The sequence below is a fragment of the Panthera pardus genome, unplaced genomic scaffold, assembly GCF_024362965.1.
Source record: "Panthera pardus isolate Hobbes unplaced genomic scaffold, ASM2436296v1 HiC_scaffold_3, whole genome shotgun sequence".
NCBI lineage: Eukaryota > Metazoa > Chordata > Mammalia > Carnivora > Felidae > Panthera > Panthera pardus.
The window spans coordinates 26,264,904-26,278,396 of record NW_026526876.1 but is presented as its reverse complement, the minus strand read 5'-3'; the positions used below and the strand labels follow the sequence as shown (position 1 = coordinate 26,278,396).

At 39.6% G+C, this 13,493-nt stretch overlaps 1 protein-coding gene across 5 annotated transcripts in view; it reads left to right on the top strand.

Moving 5' to 3' along the window:
* The window catches only part of HELZ (helicase with zinc finger), a 159,765-nt gene that overhangs the window by 135,276 nt on the left and 10,996 nt on the right, over positions 1-13,493 (top strand). The window lies entirely within an intron of this gene.

Genomic DNA, 13,493 nt, shown 5'->3' with positions numbered 1-13,493 from the left:
TTTTATATCCCTTAGTGAAGGTAGGGTAGTGAATGAAATCTCTCAACTATTAATGTTGAATCTTCTGACTCTTCAGTTTATGCTTCATGCACTTTGGGGCTTTGCTGTTAGGTTTATGTATATTTATAATTGTTATATCTTCTTGACAGATTGACCTTTTCACCATTATATAATGTTCTTTTCCTCTCATAACAGTTGTTGTCTTCAAGTATTTTTTTTCTTTTCCCTGATCTTTGTGCAGCCACCACAGCTCTCTCTTCACTACGGTTTGCATGGAATCTCTTTTCTCATCCTTTTGCTTTTTTATTTTGCTGTCATTTGTTTAGTGACTTTTCTGATCAGCTAAAAAATAATTTTGAACTAATTGTAAAATGCTGAATTAATTTTTTAAAGTCTGTGGTTGTGATGTGTCACCTCTGAAGTCTTTATGTTGTTAGCTTAATGGTCAGCTGATCATTGCATGGAGATTTCCTTAAACGCCTGGGACTAAAACCACGGCCCAGTTTTTTCAGAGGCTCAGTTTTTGTGCTTTTGGGCACCCCTTCTGTGCTCAGCCAGGCAGTTGACATCTCTGCCTTAGCCCTCACCTCCTGCTGCCGCACAGCTTCCGGATCAGCCCGCAGTGGCTCCTCAAAGCCCTTATTTCGCAAAGCATCTCATTTCTCAGCCTTGCCTCCAAAGCTTTTGGTTAGTCTGCTGTTTGGTTCAGGTAGCAGTGACTAAAAAACATTTGCCTTCGAATGGTTTTGATACGGCCTTATTATTACTGGTTAAGTTCTGAATTAGACAAGATAAGGCAGGTGTTTTTGTTTGTTTGTTTTTGAGCCACTCTTCCTGGGACTACCAGACAGGTCACAACAAATACTTACAGTTCTTTGAGAACGGGGCCTGTTCTGCTCCCTCTGGTGCTGGTGCTGGAAATGCAGGATCTTGTCTTCACTGAGCCACCCAGCCTGAGAGAGGAGGGTGTTGGGACTAGATAGAGTAAGTTAAAGTACTGCAGAGCTCACTATTCTTGCTGAATTTTCCCTCCTTTTCTTGATGAAATGCTCCCCTGGTTGCTGTAGGCGTCAGTCTCCCGAATTTCGAGAAAGTTGATGGTGACAGTTTTTGGCAGTATTTTCATTGCGTTTATGGAGCGGTGGACTCCACCGTCTTTACTGATACCTCTTGTGATGTTTTTGATTTAACCTGCCACATGAGTTCATAACATGTGGAGAGACCAGTGTGCCGGAGGTTTTACCAGCTTCTGTGAAGAGTTATACTTTACTAAATAGTTCCAAATAGCGATTCAGGTACTTTAAATATCCCTAGGTCTTGGAATTTAAATTGTTTGCACCTTCAAGCCCTTCGTGTTTGACAGTACTGTTAAGCTGTTTGTAAGTGCCCTCGATTGTCAGTGGGTCCTTAGAATGAAATTACTCTTGCAGAAACTTTTAGTCACCTTTATCTCGATGCACGAGATTCACTAATGATGACTGTCTTGTGACATGGAAAAAATACCTCCACAAGGAAAATCTTGTTTTTACCGCATTGCAGATTTGACATTTTCAGTGCATTGGGATAATAGTGTTTGCGCATTGTGTGGTACAAAATGATTTTTATATGAATCATCTCATAGAATGAATAGTTTGTGTTTGCCGTTTCTTTCCAGCCTTTTAAAATAGTTTCTTTAACAGTAACAATACAGAAAAATGTCTTGTTTCCTTCCGTACTATGAATTCTTTTATTGTGAGAAACCTGGGTAGATTAATCTTATGTGAGGTGAAAACATCTAGGTGTTAGCTTAACAGTTAACTTGAACAGAGATGGTTTTTCATATTGTTGCATTAGTATTTTCTTTTTTATAATTTTGGTTTCCTTTTGACAAATGAAGTACACCCTCAGCATGGAAAATGTAGCAGTTAGAGAAATTATTTCTAGTTTCACGATACAAAGATAGCTACTGCAACACTTGGCTCTTCATAGCGTTCATAGAGATGAACATGTGGTTTTATAGCATTCTTAAATAGGAACATTTGGTTGATTACTTGTTGGGAAAACTTGAAACCGTCCCCCCGTCCCCACCCCCAGCCCCCCCCCCCCCCCCGAATTGCTGTGCTCAGTTATATCACCCCATCAAACCTTTCTTTCCACCAGTCACGGCGCCTAAATGGGATCTTGATCCTATTCTGTAACATTTTTGCTACTTAACATGTTCAGAGTATTCTCATTTAGCTGTTTAAGGCGTAAGTCCATGGGTTTTCCTTACCCTACCTTAAATGTAGCAGAAGCCCTGGCCCTCAGCTGCTGGGATGAGGCCGGGGCACTGTGGTCTGGCCGTGGTGCCAGCACCCTCCTTCCACTTCTAGTTCTTTTTGATGACGGGGCAAGGAGGGGAGCTGATGGCACAGGTGACATCCTTGCCCTGGGCCACATTACGGACCGTTCCTGATTGGAAATAGATCGACCAGCTGCTCCAATTGGATTTTAAATCTCAGGGTAAGCTTGGGATTATGATGTAATTTTTCTCTAAATATTTAGCTAGTTGTCTTCATACTCACGAAGTGATTGCATTATCACCATACAGAATAGTAGCTTTCTTCCGAAAATGCTAAATTCTTTACAGCAGCACTGTCTCATGCTTTCATTCCAACGACTGCTGCGGGAGTGGGGAGCAAGGAAGCGTGAAGAGAAACAGTAGAAGTTAATTCTTGGCCTCAGAGCTTCCGAGGGCTCCGTTTCTGGTCATTTTGGCATGATTCGCAATTTTTCACGGGTAATTTTTTCTGTATGAGATTTTCCACTTTGTATGACAACTTTATAATTTAACTTCTGAGTGAGATGCTGTTCTTTGGTGTAAACTTGGATCTGTTTCCAGACTTTCTATTTTTCTCCTCCTCTGTCTGTATAGTTCCTGTACCAGAATTGCACTGTTTTAATTTTTGAGGCCTTTGTAGTATTCTAATTTGATAGTATAAAGTCTTGCTTACTGCTTTTTTTCTCCTTGTAGAGGTCGAGGGAAAAAGTCATTGGGTTTTTCTACTGTAAGTTGAGAATACCTTTGTGAACTCTTCCCACTCCCGCACCGTCCCCCACTCCCAAAGAAAAGCCTTTCTTGTTTGTGTTTTTTTAATTACATCAAACATATACCTTAAATTGGGAGAAACTTTGTCTTTACCAATATATTAAACCTCTCATTTAGGAACTGGTACGATCTCTTATTGGTGCAAATATTTTAATTCTTCCCCCCCACCCCCGCCTCTCTCCCTCCCTTCCTTTTTTATTGTCTGAATGTTCCTCTGTAAAATTCTGTAGCAGCTTTATTACTGGTTAAATTTCCTCTTACGTTGATTTTTCCCTTGTTTTTTTCTGTTATGAATGGGGCCTTCTTTTCCCATTATGTTTCCCAGTTATTTTATCTTGAGAGACAAATCCTCATTCTTCTGAAGTGGGCATAGTTTTACCACGTTAAAAACATGACCATAGAACCAGCAATTCTGACACTGGTTAGTGCAGAACAAAGCCTTTGCCATTTAAGATGTATTTCACCGTAAAACAGTTTGATTAGAAGTGCTTATGAGTAACACACGGCAAATTCTTTTTTAAAAGCTCCACTGGAAAAGCCTCAGAATTTGAAGCCGCACGTTCTTGTGTCGCAGCAGTGGTGTCGTGGCGATGGCCTCCCAGGGGAGTGGGTGACCGTGAGTCACTCATCTTGAGGGGCTTTCAGCAAAGCAGCACTTGCTGACGGCATCTTAGAGATGCCTCTGTGGTGAAATCTGCTTTGAAATAGGTCTTACGTGTTGGTTTTTGAACAAAGACACTTTGGACTCGTCTGTTAGTTTTCATTTTTCCCTTCACAGAACTCTAGTTTTGAAGTTAGTTGGTAGTTTTGATTTTAGTCTTGTCTAATTACCCCACGCCCCCAAGTTCCCTTCTTGGATGCAAAGTATTGTACGAGTGTAACTTGAAGAGTATTTTCTTGGCTGCTTGACATGTTCTGCCTGTCCTACTTTAGAAGAGGGTGAGGATAGCTTGCGACTTACGTTGTACAGCCAGGTGGTCTTCGCAGAGGGATGGTTGATGTATGGTATCTAATAAACCATCTGATGCACATAACGGAGATCATGATCAACAGATTAATAAATTGCACCTCCGTTCGTGCTCAAAGTGTCAAAGCTAATCATTTAAATGAGGTGTTCTATTTTAATGAAAATTTCTGGCACCATAGTTAATGAGACTTGGAATTTCTAGTAGAGCATTTAGCTCTTCCTTAGTGATTAGATTTGATAGTATAATTATAAATAGAGCCCTAATTAACTTAGTTTCTGACCTTTCCCCCAGTTACTTATTTATACGTATACATGTAAAATGGCTTGGTAACCTCATACATCAGAGGTATACTTTATAAGACAATGGTAACGGTAAGCAGATGATGAATTTTTTACTTACACTGACAACCCATCTTTAACAAATACAAATTTATGTATGAACTTAGTCAATTAGTTTTTCCTGAAATGGCTTTTGAAGTTTTAGTATTCTATTTTGATATTTAGAAAGACAGCCCTTGATTTCTTGGAAAATGAGCGTATGTTTAGCAACATAATGAATATTTATAAACACACAAACATACGTGGAGTCGATACTGAACCTAGAAGTAAGGATCTCTCACAGAGTAAAATGAGCTGTTAAGCAATAAATAATGAAATGATTTTAGACCCGGGGACTCCAAAATGAAACTGGAGAGTCAAACACTGATGGGCTGCTGTCTAAAAGTAAAGGAACAATCTGATTGGCAGGAGACAGTTGTGGAAGGAATAGTCTCTTCATGAAAGAAAGTGAGAACTGTGTAAAATAACAGGAAACAAAACATGGTCAGGAAACAAGGGAAGAAAAGCATAGTTGATACTTTTAAACACCTTAGGGGTCCGTAGTGCTGAAGTATAGGTAGAAATACAAAGGGCATTCTCTGTTGGAAATAGCTTTCTTTTGCATAGAGGGATCTTCTTCTGAAATTTATTATCTTCTGAAATTTATAGTTGCAGGCCCTTGTCTTTCAGTGTAAATTTCATAGAAATTTCCCTCTGTGGGAAGAAAAATCTGAAATTTTAAACTCATTGTCCGAAACGCGTTTTATTGTAGTCAGTTAGCATGCTGTATAGGTTTTGAATTTAGATGACTTAAACAGGTTTGTATCATATTTGAATTATTTTAGCAGATACAGCAAATTGTTGATGATTGTTAAAGTTGTTAATGGATTATATTTGGATATTTTAATAAAAAAGAGTTTAAATATATTCTCATTAACAAAGACTTTGATTTATTGAAGCCTCTTTTAAAAAACTGAGAACTTTGGAGGTAGTCGAGGCCTTGAAGATCATTTATTCTCACTCCTCCTTTTTAAAGGAGCCTGAGGCACCAAGATGTTGAGAGACTTGCAGCTTAACACAGTTTTACTAATCAACGTTTTTTATTTATTTTGGGGACAGAGAGAGACAGAGCATGAACGGGGGAGGGGCAGAGAGAGAGGGAGACACAGAATCGGAAACAGGCTCCAGGCTCCGAGCCATCAGCCCAGAGCCTGACGCGGGGCTCGAACTCACTGACCGCGAGATCGTGACCTGGCTGAAGTCGGACGCTTAACCGACTGCGCCACCCAGGCGCCCCTAGTTTTACTAATCAAAGTGGAGCTGAGACTCCGGACTCCCAGCCCTATGCTGTTTCACACTGCTCAGCTCTTTATGCCTCAAGTAAGGTTTCTTCCTGCAAACCAAGAAGTGATGGCAGTTGACAGGAAGTAGGTATGGGGGTGGAGATTGGGGGAAACCAAATTATATTCCTGGGACCAAAGAGGTCTTCAGATATATAAAGTTTTCCTTTTTGGCGGGGAGGCTGGGGGGTTGATGGTTCATTTTAGAATTCTTCATTCTTAAAAGCTGTCTAGTTCCAGCTGCTAAATGTTCGACTGTTCAAATGATTAATGTAGAGATCTCAGATACCAGAAAATTAACTATAAGGAACGTACTTCATTTCTCAATGTTCTTTAAAAATAAAACAAAGATTCTCTGGCACTACCTGTGTTTTAAAGCTGGGAAATTTATTTAATTATGATAATTATGATTCTTCAGAGAGAATGCAAATAGTTAGGAGCTGAGGGCAAACTCCCGTGTAATATTTCTTTCCTACCCAAACTGACATTTTCTCATTGTAAGAGGCTTTGTGGTCTCTAATGGAGCTGGACTGTTTCACATTCAAGAAGAGTAAACGAGAGCCAGATAGATTCAGGGTAGCTCAACATGTCACAGCAGTGAATCTGACATTTCTCTCTTAGATATAATACTGCATTCATTCTAGTATCTCCTCTATTACCTTGTGTTTGGTTGTAGGAAAATAATATTGCTTGGTGGGAAAAACACTATTTGCACATTGCAAGCGCCCCTGCCTGTGAGCTGCTTCAAATGGTATTTTTCTTTATTTAGAACTAAATTGATTTTAATACACTGTGCTACAAAGTCACATTCATTTCAGTATACCCTTCTTTTAAGAAAAACAATAACAAAACCCAGAAATAAATGTACCACGGTTTTGGAAATTAAGGCCAATTCTTATTTACCTATCATTATGATCGAATCTTTTGAACCTAATGTGACGTTAAAGTTATCTTTAAAGTTCTGCCCAAGATCGTGCATTTTATTTTAAAAATAATTGAAATGAGATAAAATATTGTTTCTTATTTCCACTAGCCACATTTCATTTGGACAGCGAAGGTACAGAACATCTCCATCATCACAGAGAGATCTTTGAGGTAGCATTTCTCTAGAGAAAGACTCCTATCCTTTAGCTCTTTGAAATCGTCTTACATTATTTCTTTGATTCTGTTCTACCATCTATCTTCTGTGTTTCTCTCTTCCTAAAGCTTTTGTTGATAAGTTCTTAGACCTCCTGGATTCTCCAAATCTTTTTTGGTCCTGTCAGATTTTGATACCTTTGTGTATTTTCCTACTTTCTGAAAGATTTTTTTTTTTTATTTTGCCTACAAACCCTTCTGTTGCATTTTAGATTTGAGGCCACAAATACTTAATTTCCAAGAGTTCTTTTATTCTCAAATTTTTCCTTTTTCATAACTGATTATTTTTATTTTTATAAATGTAACACACCCTCCCCCCCCCCCCCAAGGAAACCAGTTGAGGGTTTGTTGTTGTTATCTAATAGGTTTAGTATTTCTGTAGGAACTAAAACAATGTTTTAAATTTTTAAAAATATTTTTAAAACATCATTGTTACCCCCCCCCTTCCTGTTTGTTTACCTGTGACCAACTTTTATGGTGGAGATTCTTTTTAAATGCCTAGTAACCTGGGACACCTGGGTGGCTCAGTCGAAGCGGCCGACTTCAGCTCAGGTCACAATCTCGCGGTCCGTGAGTTCGAGCCCCGCGTCGGGCTCTGGGCTGATGGCTCAGAGCCTGGAGCCTGCTTCCGATTCTCTGTCTCCCCCTCTCTCTGCCCCTCCCCTGTTCATGCTCTGTCTCTCTCTGTCTCAAAAATAAATAAAATGTTAAAAAAAAAAATTAAAAAAAAAAAAATAAATAAAATATATGCCTAGTAACCTTCAGTTAAGTGTATCACTAAAAAGCAACTGGGGAGTTTTGCATGTATCCCAGGACTTACTGCCTGGCAGGCTTTTTCCCTGGGGACCTTTTAATGCTTGGATTCCTCTGGTTGTTGGGGGGAATACAGGGAGAGACCAGCTGTTCCCTGCATAGACTTTCATTTAACCCCCCAATTTTATCGCTTCACTTGCCATTGTGGCTGGTGTTGCTGAGGCTTGAGCCTCAGGGCTCAGTCAGCAGGGCTGATTGGTTCCCATCTTAGTTGGTCCTGCAACTCCGTCCTTCTTCCACAGACACCATTCCTCCATTGAGTCTCTCCATATATTCCAGAAATGTGTCCTTTATTGATGACCAGTCATCAGTCTTGATTGTTGTAGATCTTTTATATTCATTTATTATTATTATTTCTGAGGGGTCTCGGGCCAGTTTCCACCACTAACTGGACATCATGCCTTTTAAAAAATACTGTTTTGTAAGTTATCAAGTACTTTTCTATAGCTTACATCACACGAACCCATAGACATTGTTGCAAACTACAGCGTATCCCTCACATTTTTCCTGGCTTGCTAATATTGATTGTTTTCTTCCTTTAAATGTTTATTTATTTTGAGAGAGAGCATGTGTACCCAAGTAAGGGGGGGAGGGGGGAGAGAGAATATGAGAGAGAATCCCAAGCAGGCTCCGCACCGCCAGCACAGAGCCCAAACTCACGAGCTGTGAGATCATGACCTGAGCCGAAACCAAGAGTCCCATGCTGAACCGACTGAGCCACCCAGGCGTCCCAATATTGATTGTTTTCAGGAATACTGAAACAGGGATACTCCTCTCCTTCCTCTTTTCTAGTTTCTTTCTTTCTGGGTTACTCTGTACCTCTCTATGAAACTAATAGCACATTGCTTTAAACAAAAGATGATAACCTTATGAGGAGCTAATTTGAAGTAAGTAGTGCCTAAGTAAGAGTGCGAAGTCCAGAATTTCTTCCTCAAATCTTGAGAAAATTAAATAGAAAATACGGTATTCAACTTTCAACATTTTAATTCTTTTGTTAAATATTTATTGACTATCAAAGACCCTGAATTTGTAGTTTCAAAACCTACCAAAGAAGAATTCTTCAGGCCCAGATAGCTTACTATTTGAATTCCTCCAAACATGTTAAAGAAGAAATACCACCAATCTACACAGTCTTCTCCAGAGAACGGAAGAGAAGGAAATACTTATATATGGCCAGCATTACTTTGATACCAGAACTAGACAAATCCAGTACATATAGGGAAGAACTACAGATATATACATATATACAAATATACAAATATAAATATATATATGTAACTTAAATTTTTTTTATTTTTGAGAGAGACAGACAGACCGAGCACAAGCAGGAGAGGAGCAGAGAGAGAGGGAGACACAGAATCCAAAGCAGGCTCCAGACTCTGAGCTGTCAGCACAGAGCCCGATGTGGGGCTTGAACCCATGACCCACAAGATCTTGACCTGGGCTGAAGTCACCAAAGTCAGACACTCAACAGACTGAGCCACCCAGGCATCACTTTAGACTTATATTTGTGAACACTGATGCAGATATCCTCAACGAAACTTAAGTGTATTGAATTCAGTATATAAAAAAGAATAATACAGGGGAGCCTGGGTGGCCCAGTCCGTTAAACATCTGACTTCGGCTTAGGTCATGATATAGTGGTCTGTGAGTTTAAGCCCCGCGTTGGGCTCTGTGCTGACAGCACAGAGCCTGGAGCCTGCTTCAGATTCTGTGTCTCCCTCTCTGACCCTCCCCCGCTCGCACTCTGTATCTCTCTCTTTCTCAAAAATAAACATTAAAAAAAATTTTTTTAATAAAAAAATAAAAATGAAATAAAAAAGAATAATACAGTATGACCATTTCAGGGCTTATTCCCAGAATGCAAAACTGGTTCAGTATTTGCAAATAAATAAGTATAATCCACCATACTGTCTAAAGCGAAAAATCACATGATTATATCAAGAGATACCCCCCCCCCCCCCCCCCCCCCGGAAAAAAAACCGAAAGCCACATACATTTGATGCATAAAAGCTCTTAGCAAACTGGAAATTGAAGGGAAATTCCTCAACCTGTTAAAGAGCACCTGTAAAAATCCCACAGCTACCATCATATTTAATGGCAGAGATGAATGCTTTCTCTTTAAAACTAGGAGCAAGAGGGCCGCCTGGGTATCTCAGTTGGTTAAGCATCTGACTTCAGCTCAGGTCATGATCTCATGGTTGGTGAGTTTGGGCCCCTCATCGGGCTCTGTGCTGACAGCTCAGAGCCTGGAGCCTGCTTCGGATCCTGTGTCCCTGTGTCCTCTCTCTTTGCCCCTCCCCTGGTCACGCTGTGTCTCTCTTTCAAAAATAAATAAAGATCTAAATAAAAATAAATAAATAAATAAATAAATAAATAAATAAATAAATAAATAAATGAATGAATGAATAAAACTAGGAACAAGGTAAAATGTTTGCTCTCAACACTCCTATTTAAACATTGTACTGGAAATCTTAACCAAAGCAGTAAGGCAAGAAAAAGAAATAAAAGACAAAGGGATTAGAAAGGAAGAAATAAAACTGTCCCTGTTTAAAGATGACATGATTGTCAATGTAGGAAAACCCAAGGAATCTATCCAGAAAACAAACCAACAAAAATCCTGTGACTAACATGAATATAGCAAGGTTACAGGATATACAGCCAACACCCACAAATCGATGTCATTTCTGTATATTAGCAATGTATAATTGGGAACCAAAATGTACAAGCCAATACCATTTACAAATAGCCCAAAGAAAAATGAAATAGGTTTAAAGCTAACAAAACCTGTGTAGGATTCGTATGCTGAAAACTGCAGAACCGCTAAAATGTAATTTGTTTGGTATATAAACCATTTATTTTCAGTTGTCGTCAAGATTTCTCTGCCTTTACTCACATTCCTTTCAGGACAGATCCAAAGAAGCAAATCATATTTTCATACATTACCTTCATCCATGTTGTATGAAATAGATGTACCAGTAGGCTTTTTAAAAATAATTGTAAGTTTTTGTTCTTTTTCTGACATCAAGGATCAGTCATATTCACGATATGACCTGAAATTGAATTTCATATTCCATCTGCACATTCCTCTTTGTCAATAGCCGCTTAGGAACCCTTATAAATATGTTACCCAGTACTTGGCACAACTCCCGCTCTGCATGTCAACTGTGTGATTGTTTTTTGAATTTCAGTCGAAAGACACAAAATGATACACATCTTTTACAAACCTTAATTGAATATCGCCTCCTTTCATATCACCCTTTCTGTTGGTTTGTGATTTTTAGTTCTCCTCATTTTATTTTAAGATTTTTCAAGTTTCTTTATTTTGAGAGAAAGAGAGCCAGCACAGTGGGGGAGGGGCAGAGAGAGAGAATCCCAAGCAGGCTTCACGCTGTCAGCGGGGAGCCCGATACGGGGTTCGAACTCAAGAACCGCAAGCTCCAGACCTGAGCTGAAATCAAGAGTCAGACGCTTAACCGACCGAGCCACCTAGGCACTCCTTGTGCTCTATGTGTCTATTCATTGTAAAAAGGTATTGTTTATACTACCAGTGCGCGTATGTTTATTATTTAATGAAAAAAGGCTTATAAAGTTAATGCCTGAAGTTCATATGAATATCCTTAATGTTCTGTATCCCCAGGGAATTTATTATAACCTGTTCTTTCTGAGCCCGTAACAGATGTTAGTTTTTTTTACTCTCATATTCACACGTAAATACTTTAGAATGTGATTTCCCACACATTGTGGCTGTGTTTACTAACCACTCAAGGCATGGTAATACAAAGAAACACTTCATTTTGCTTCTAGGAGCTGATGATCTTCGTAACAAACCTTGATAAAAAAGACATACTGCACACGCTGTTGTGATCAATCATGATCAATGAATGATCAATCATTCATTGCCTAGCCTTAGAGAACATAAAGCAGTTTAGAAAGGTTAGTTATTCTACTCAGCATCGTAATTTAATGACCTAGACAAAGAAATTTCAAATGTGCTGATTAAACTCACAGTTGACAGGATGGCTAATATTCTAGAGAACCAGAATCAAATTCAGAATGATCATTGACACAAGTTGCATTCATTCATTCATTCATTCATTCATTCATAAATATTTGTTTAATTTTGAGAGAGAAAGAAAGAGCACACAGGAGGAGCAGAAAGAGAGGGAGACAGAATCCCAGTCTGACTCCATGCTGTCAGCTGGGGCATGAGACCATGACCTGAGCCAAAATCAAGAGTTGGACACTTAACTAAGCCACCCAGGTGCCCCTGAAAAAATTGCTTTTAAGGCAGAGCAAAATTGAAGGTGAATTTCAATATTATACTTACAGACAGAAGAACAATAAAAATATATGAAAAGAATTAACTAGATGGATCTCTTTCCTTTCTATTCAGTAGCTAAAACTTTGGAAATGAAGAAATGACTCGGGTGCTCATTGTTTAATAGTGAGAAAATTGCTCTCCTCCCGTCCTTTCCTACCCTTCTGAATAATGGCAGCCAGTCCAGACCCCTTCCCTCCCTTGCTTTATATTCTAGTGGTTCATCTAGGAAGACTTTCTCCTCACAGTGCTTATACCCACACTTAACTGCGTTTAACTGGCCCGACAATATCTGTGCTTATATTCCCAACAAACAAACTGCTATTACTGTGCTAATTCATCTCTTTCTCTTCTTTGTAATCTAATTTTCAGTTCCTGATTTCCAGTTATTGCTAACAGTAATGGTAAAAGAAAGATTCAGGGGCGCCTGGGTGGCTCAGTCGGTTGAGCATCCGACTTCATTCAGCTCAGGTCAGGATCTCACGGTCTGTGAGTTTGAGCCCTGCATCGGGCTCTGTGCTGACAGCTCGGAGCCTGGAGTCTGCTTCGGATTCTGTGTCTCCCTCTCTTTCTGCCCCTCCCCTGTTCATGCTCTGTCTCTCTCTCTGTCAAAAATAAACAAACATAAAAAAAAGTTAAAAAAAAAAAAGATTCCTCAGAAGCATAATGATCACAAACTTAATAATAAATTATTACTATTGAGAAGGAGGGGGAGGGGGCAATAAAAAGTCCATCTCATTCTGTCATTTAAGATCTACGTGGAATCTTATCTTTATATGTTACATTAAAGCACTTGTATGACAGCAAGCCCTTCCTGTGTGCCAGGAACAGTTCTCAATACTGTACATGCTGAATTCTTTTAATTCTTTTAATTCATTTAATTCTTAACCACAATCCTGAGAGGCAGGTCCTGTGGGTAACGAAGCCATGTTTACAGACAAAGCTCCCAAGAGTTAAGGTCAATTGCCCAGGCGACGCCTGGCTGGTAAATGCAGCCTGAGGTCTAACCCAGATAGTCTGGCTCTAGGCTGAGGCTGCATACCTAAAACTGCCACTCATACAGCCTTGCCACCAGAATGGAGATTGAATATCGGTCACAGCGGTCGGAGGGCATGGGGAACAGTCAACAGTCTTGAAATGGCTGGCAGTGGGTCTTGTTGAGAGGGTTAAAGGGATCTGGGTTGTGCGGTTCAGGGAGGAGAAAATACCAGCAGTAAGTTAATTGGGTTTCAAACCTATAAAGGATTGCTTTGAAGAAAGTAATGTTCTGTGTCCATTGAAGACTGTGTTGAAAGGACACACACGCAGTGAGCCAGATCAGGAGTACTTCACGTTGGGCTTGAGGAGTCCTGTCTTGCCATTAAGTCTGAGGAATAATAAATCGGGAGGCTGTGAAGATTTGGCACAAGAGAGAAATCTAGAATGGGTTGCCATTCAAGGTGGCCGTGGTTTAATTGACTGTGACTGTAATTTCCCCCATTTAATATTGAGCAGATACGTTTCTTCATTCTTAATCTAATGTTCCCTAAG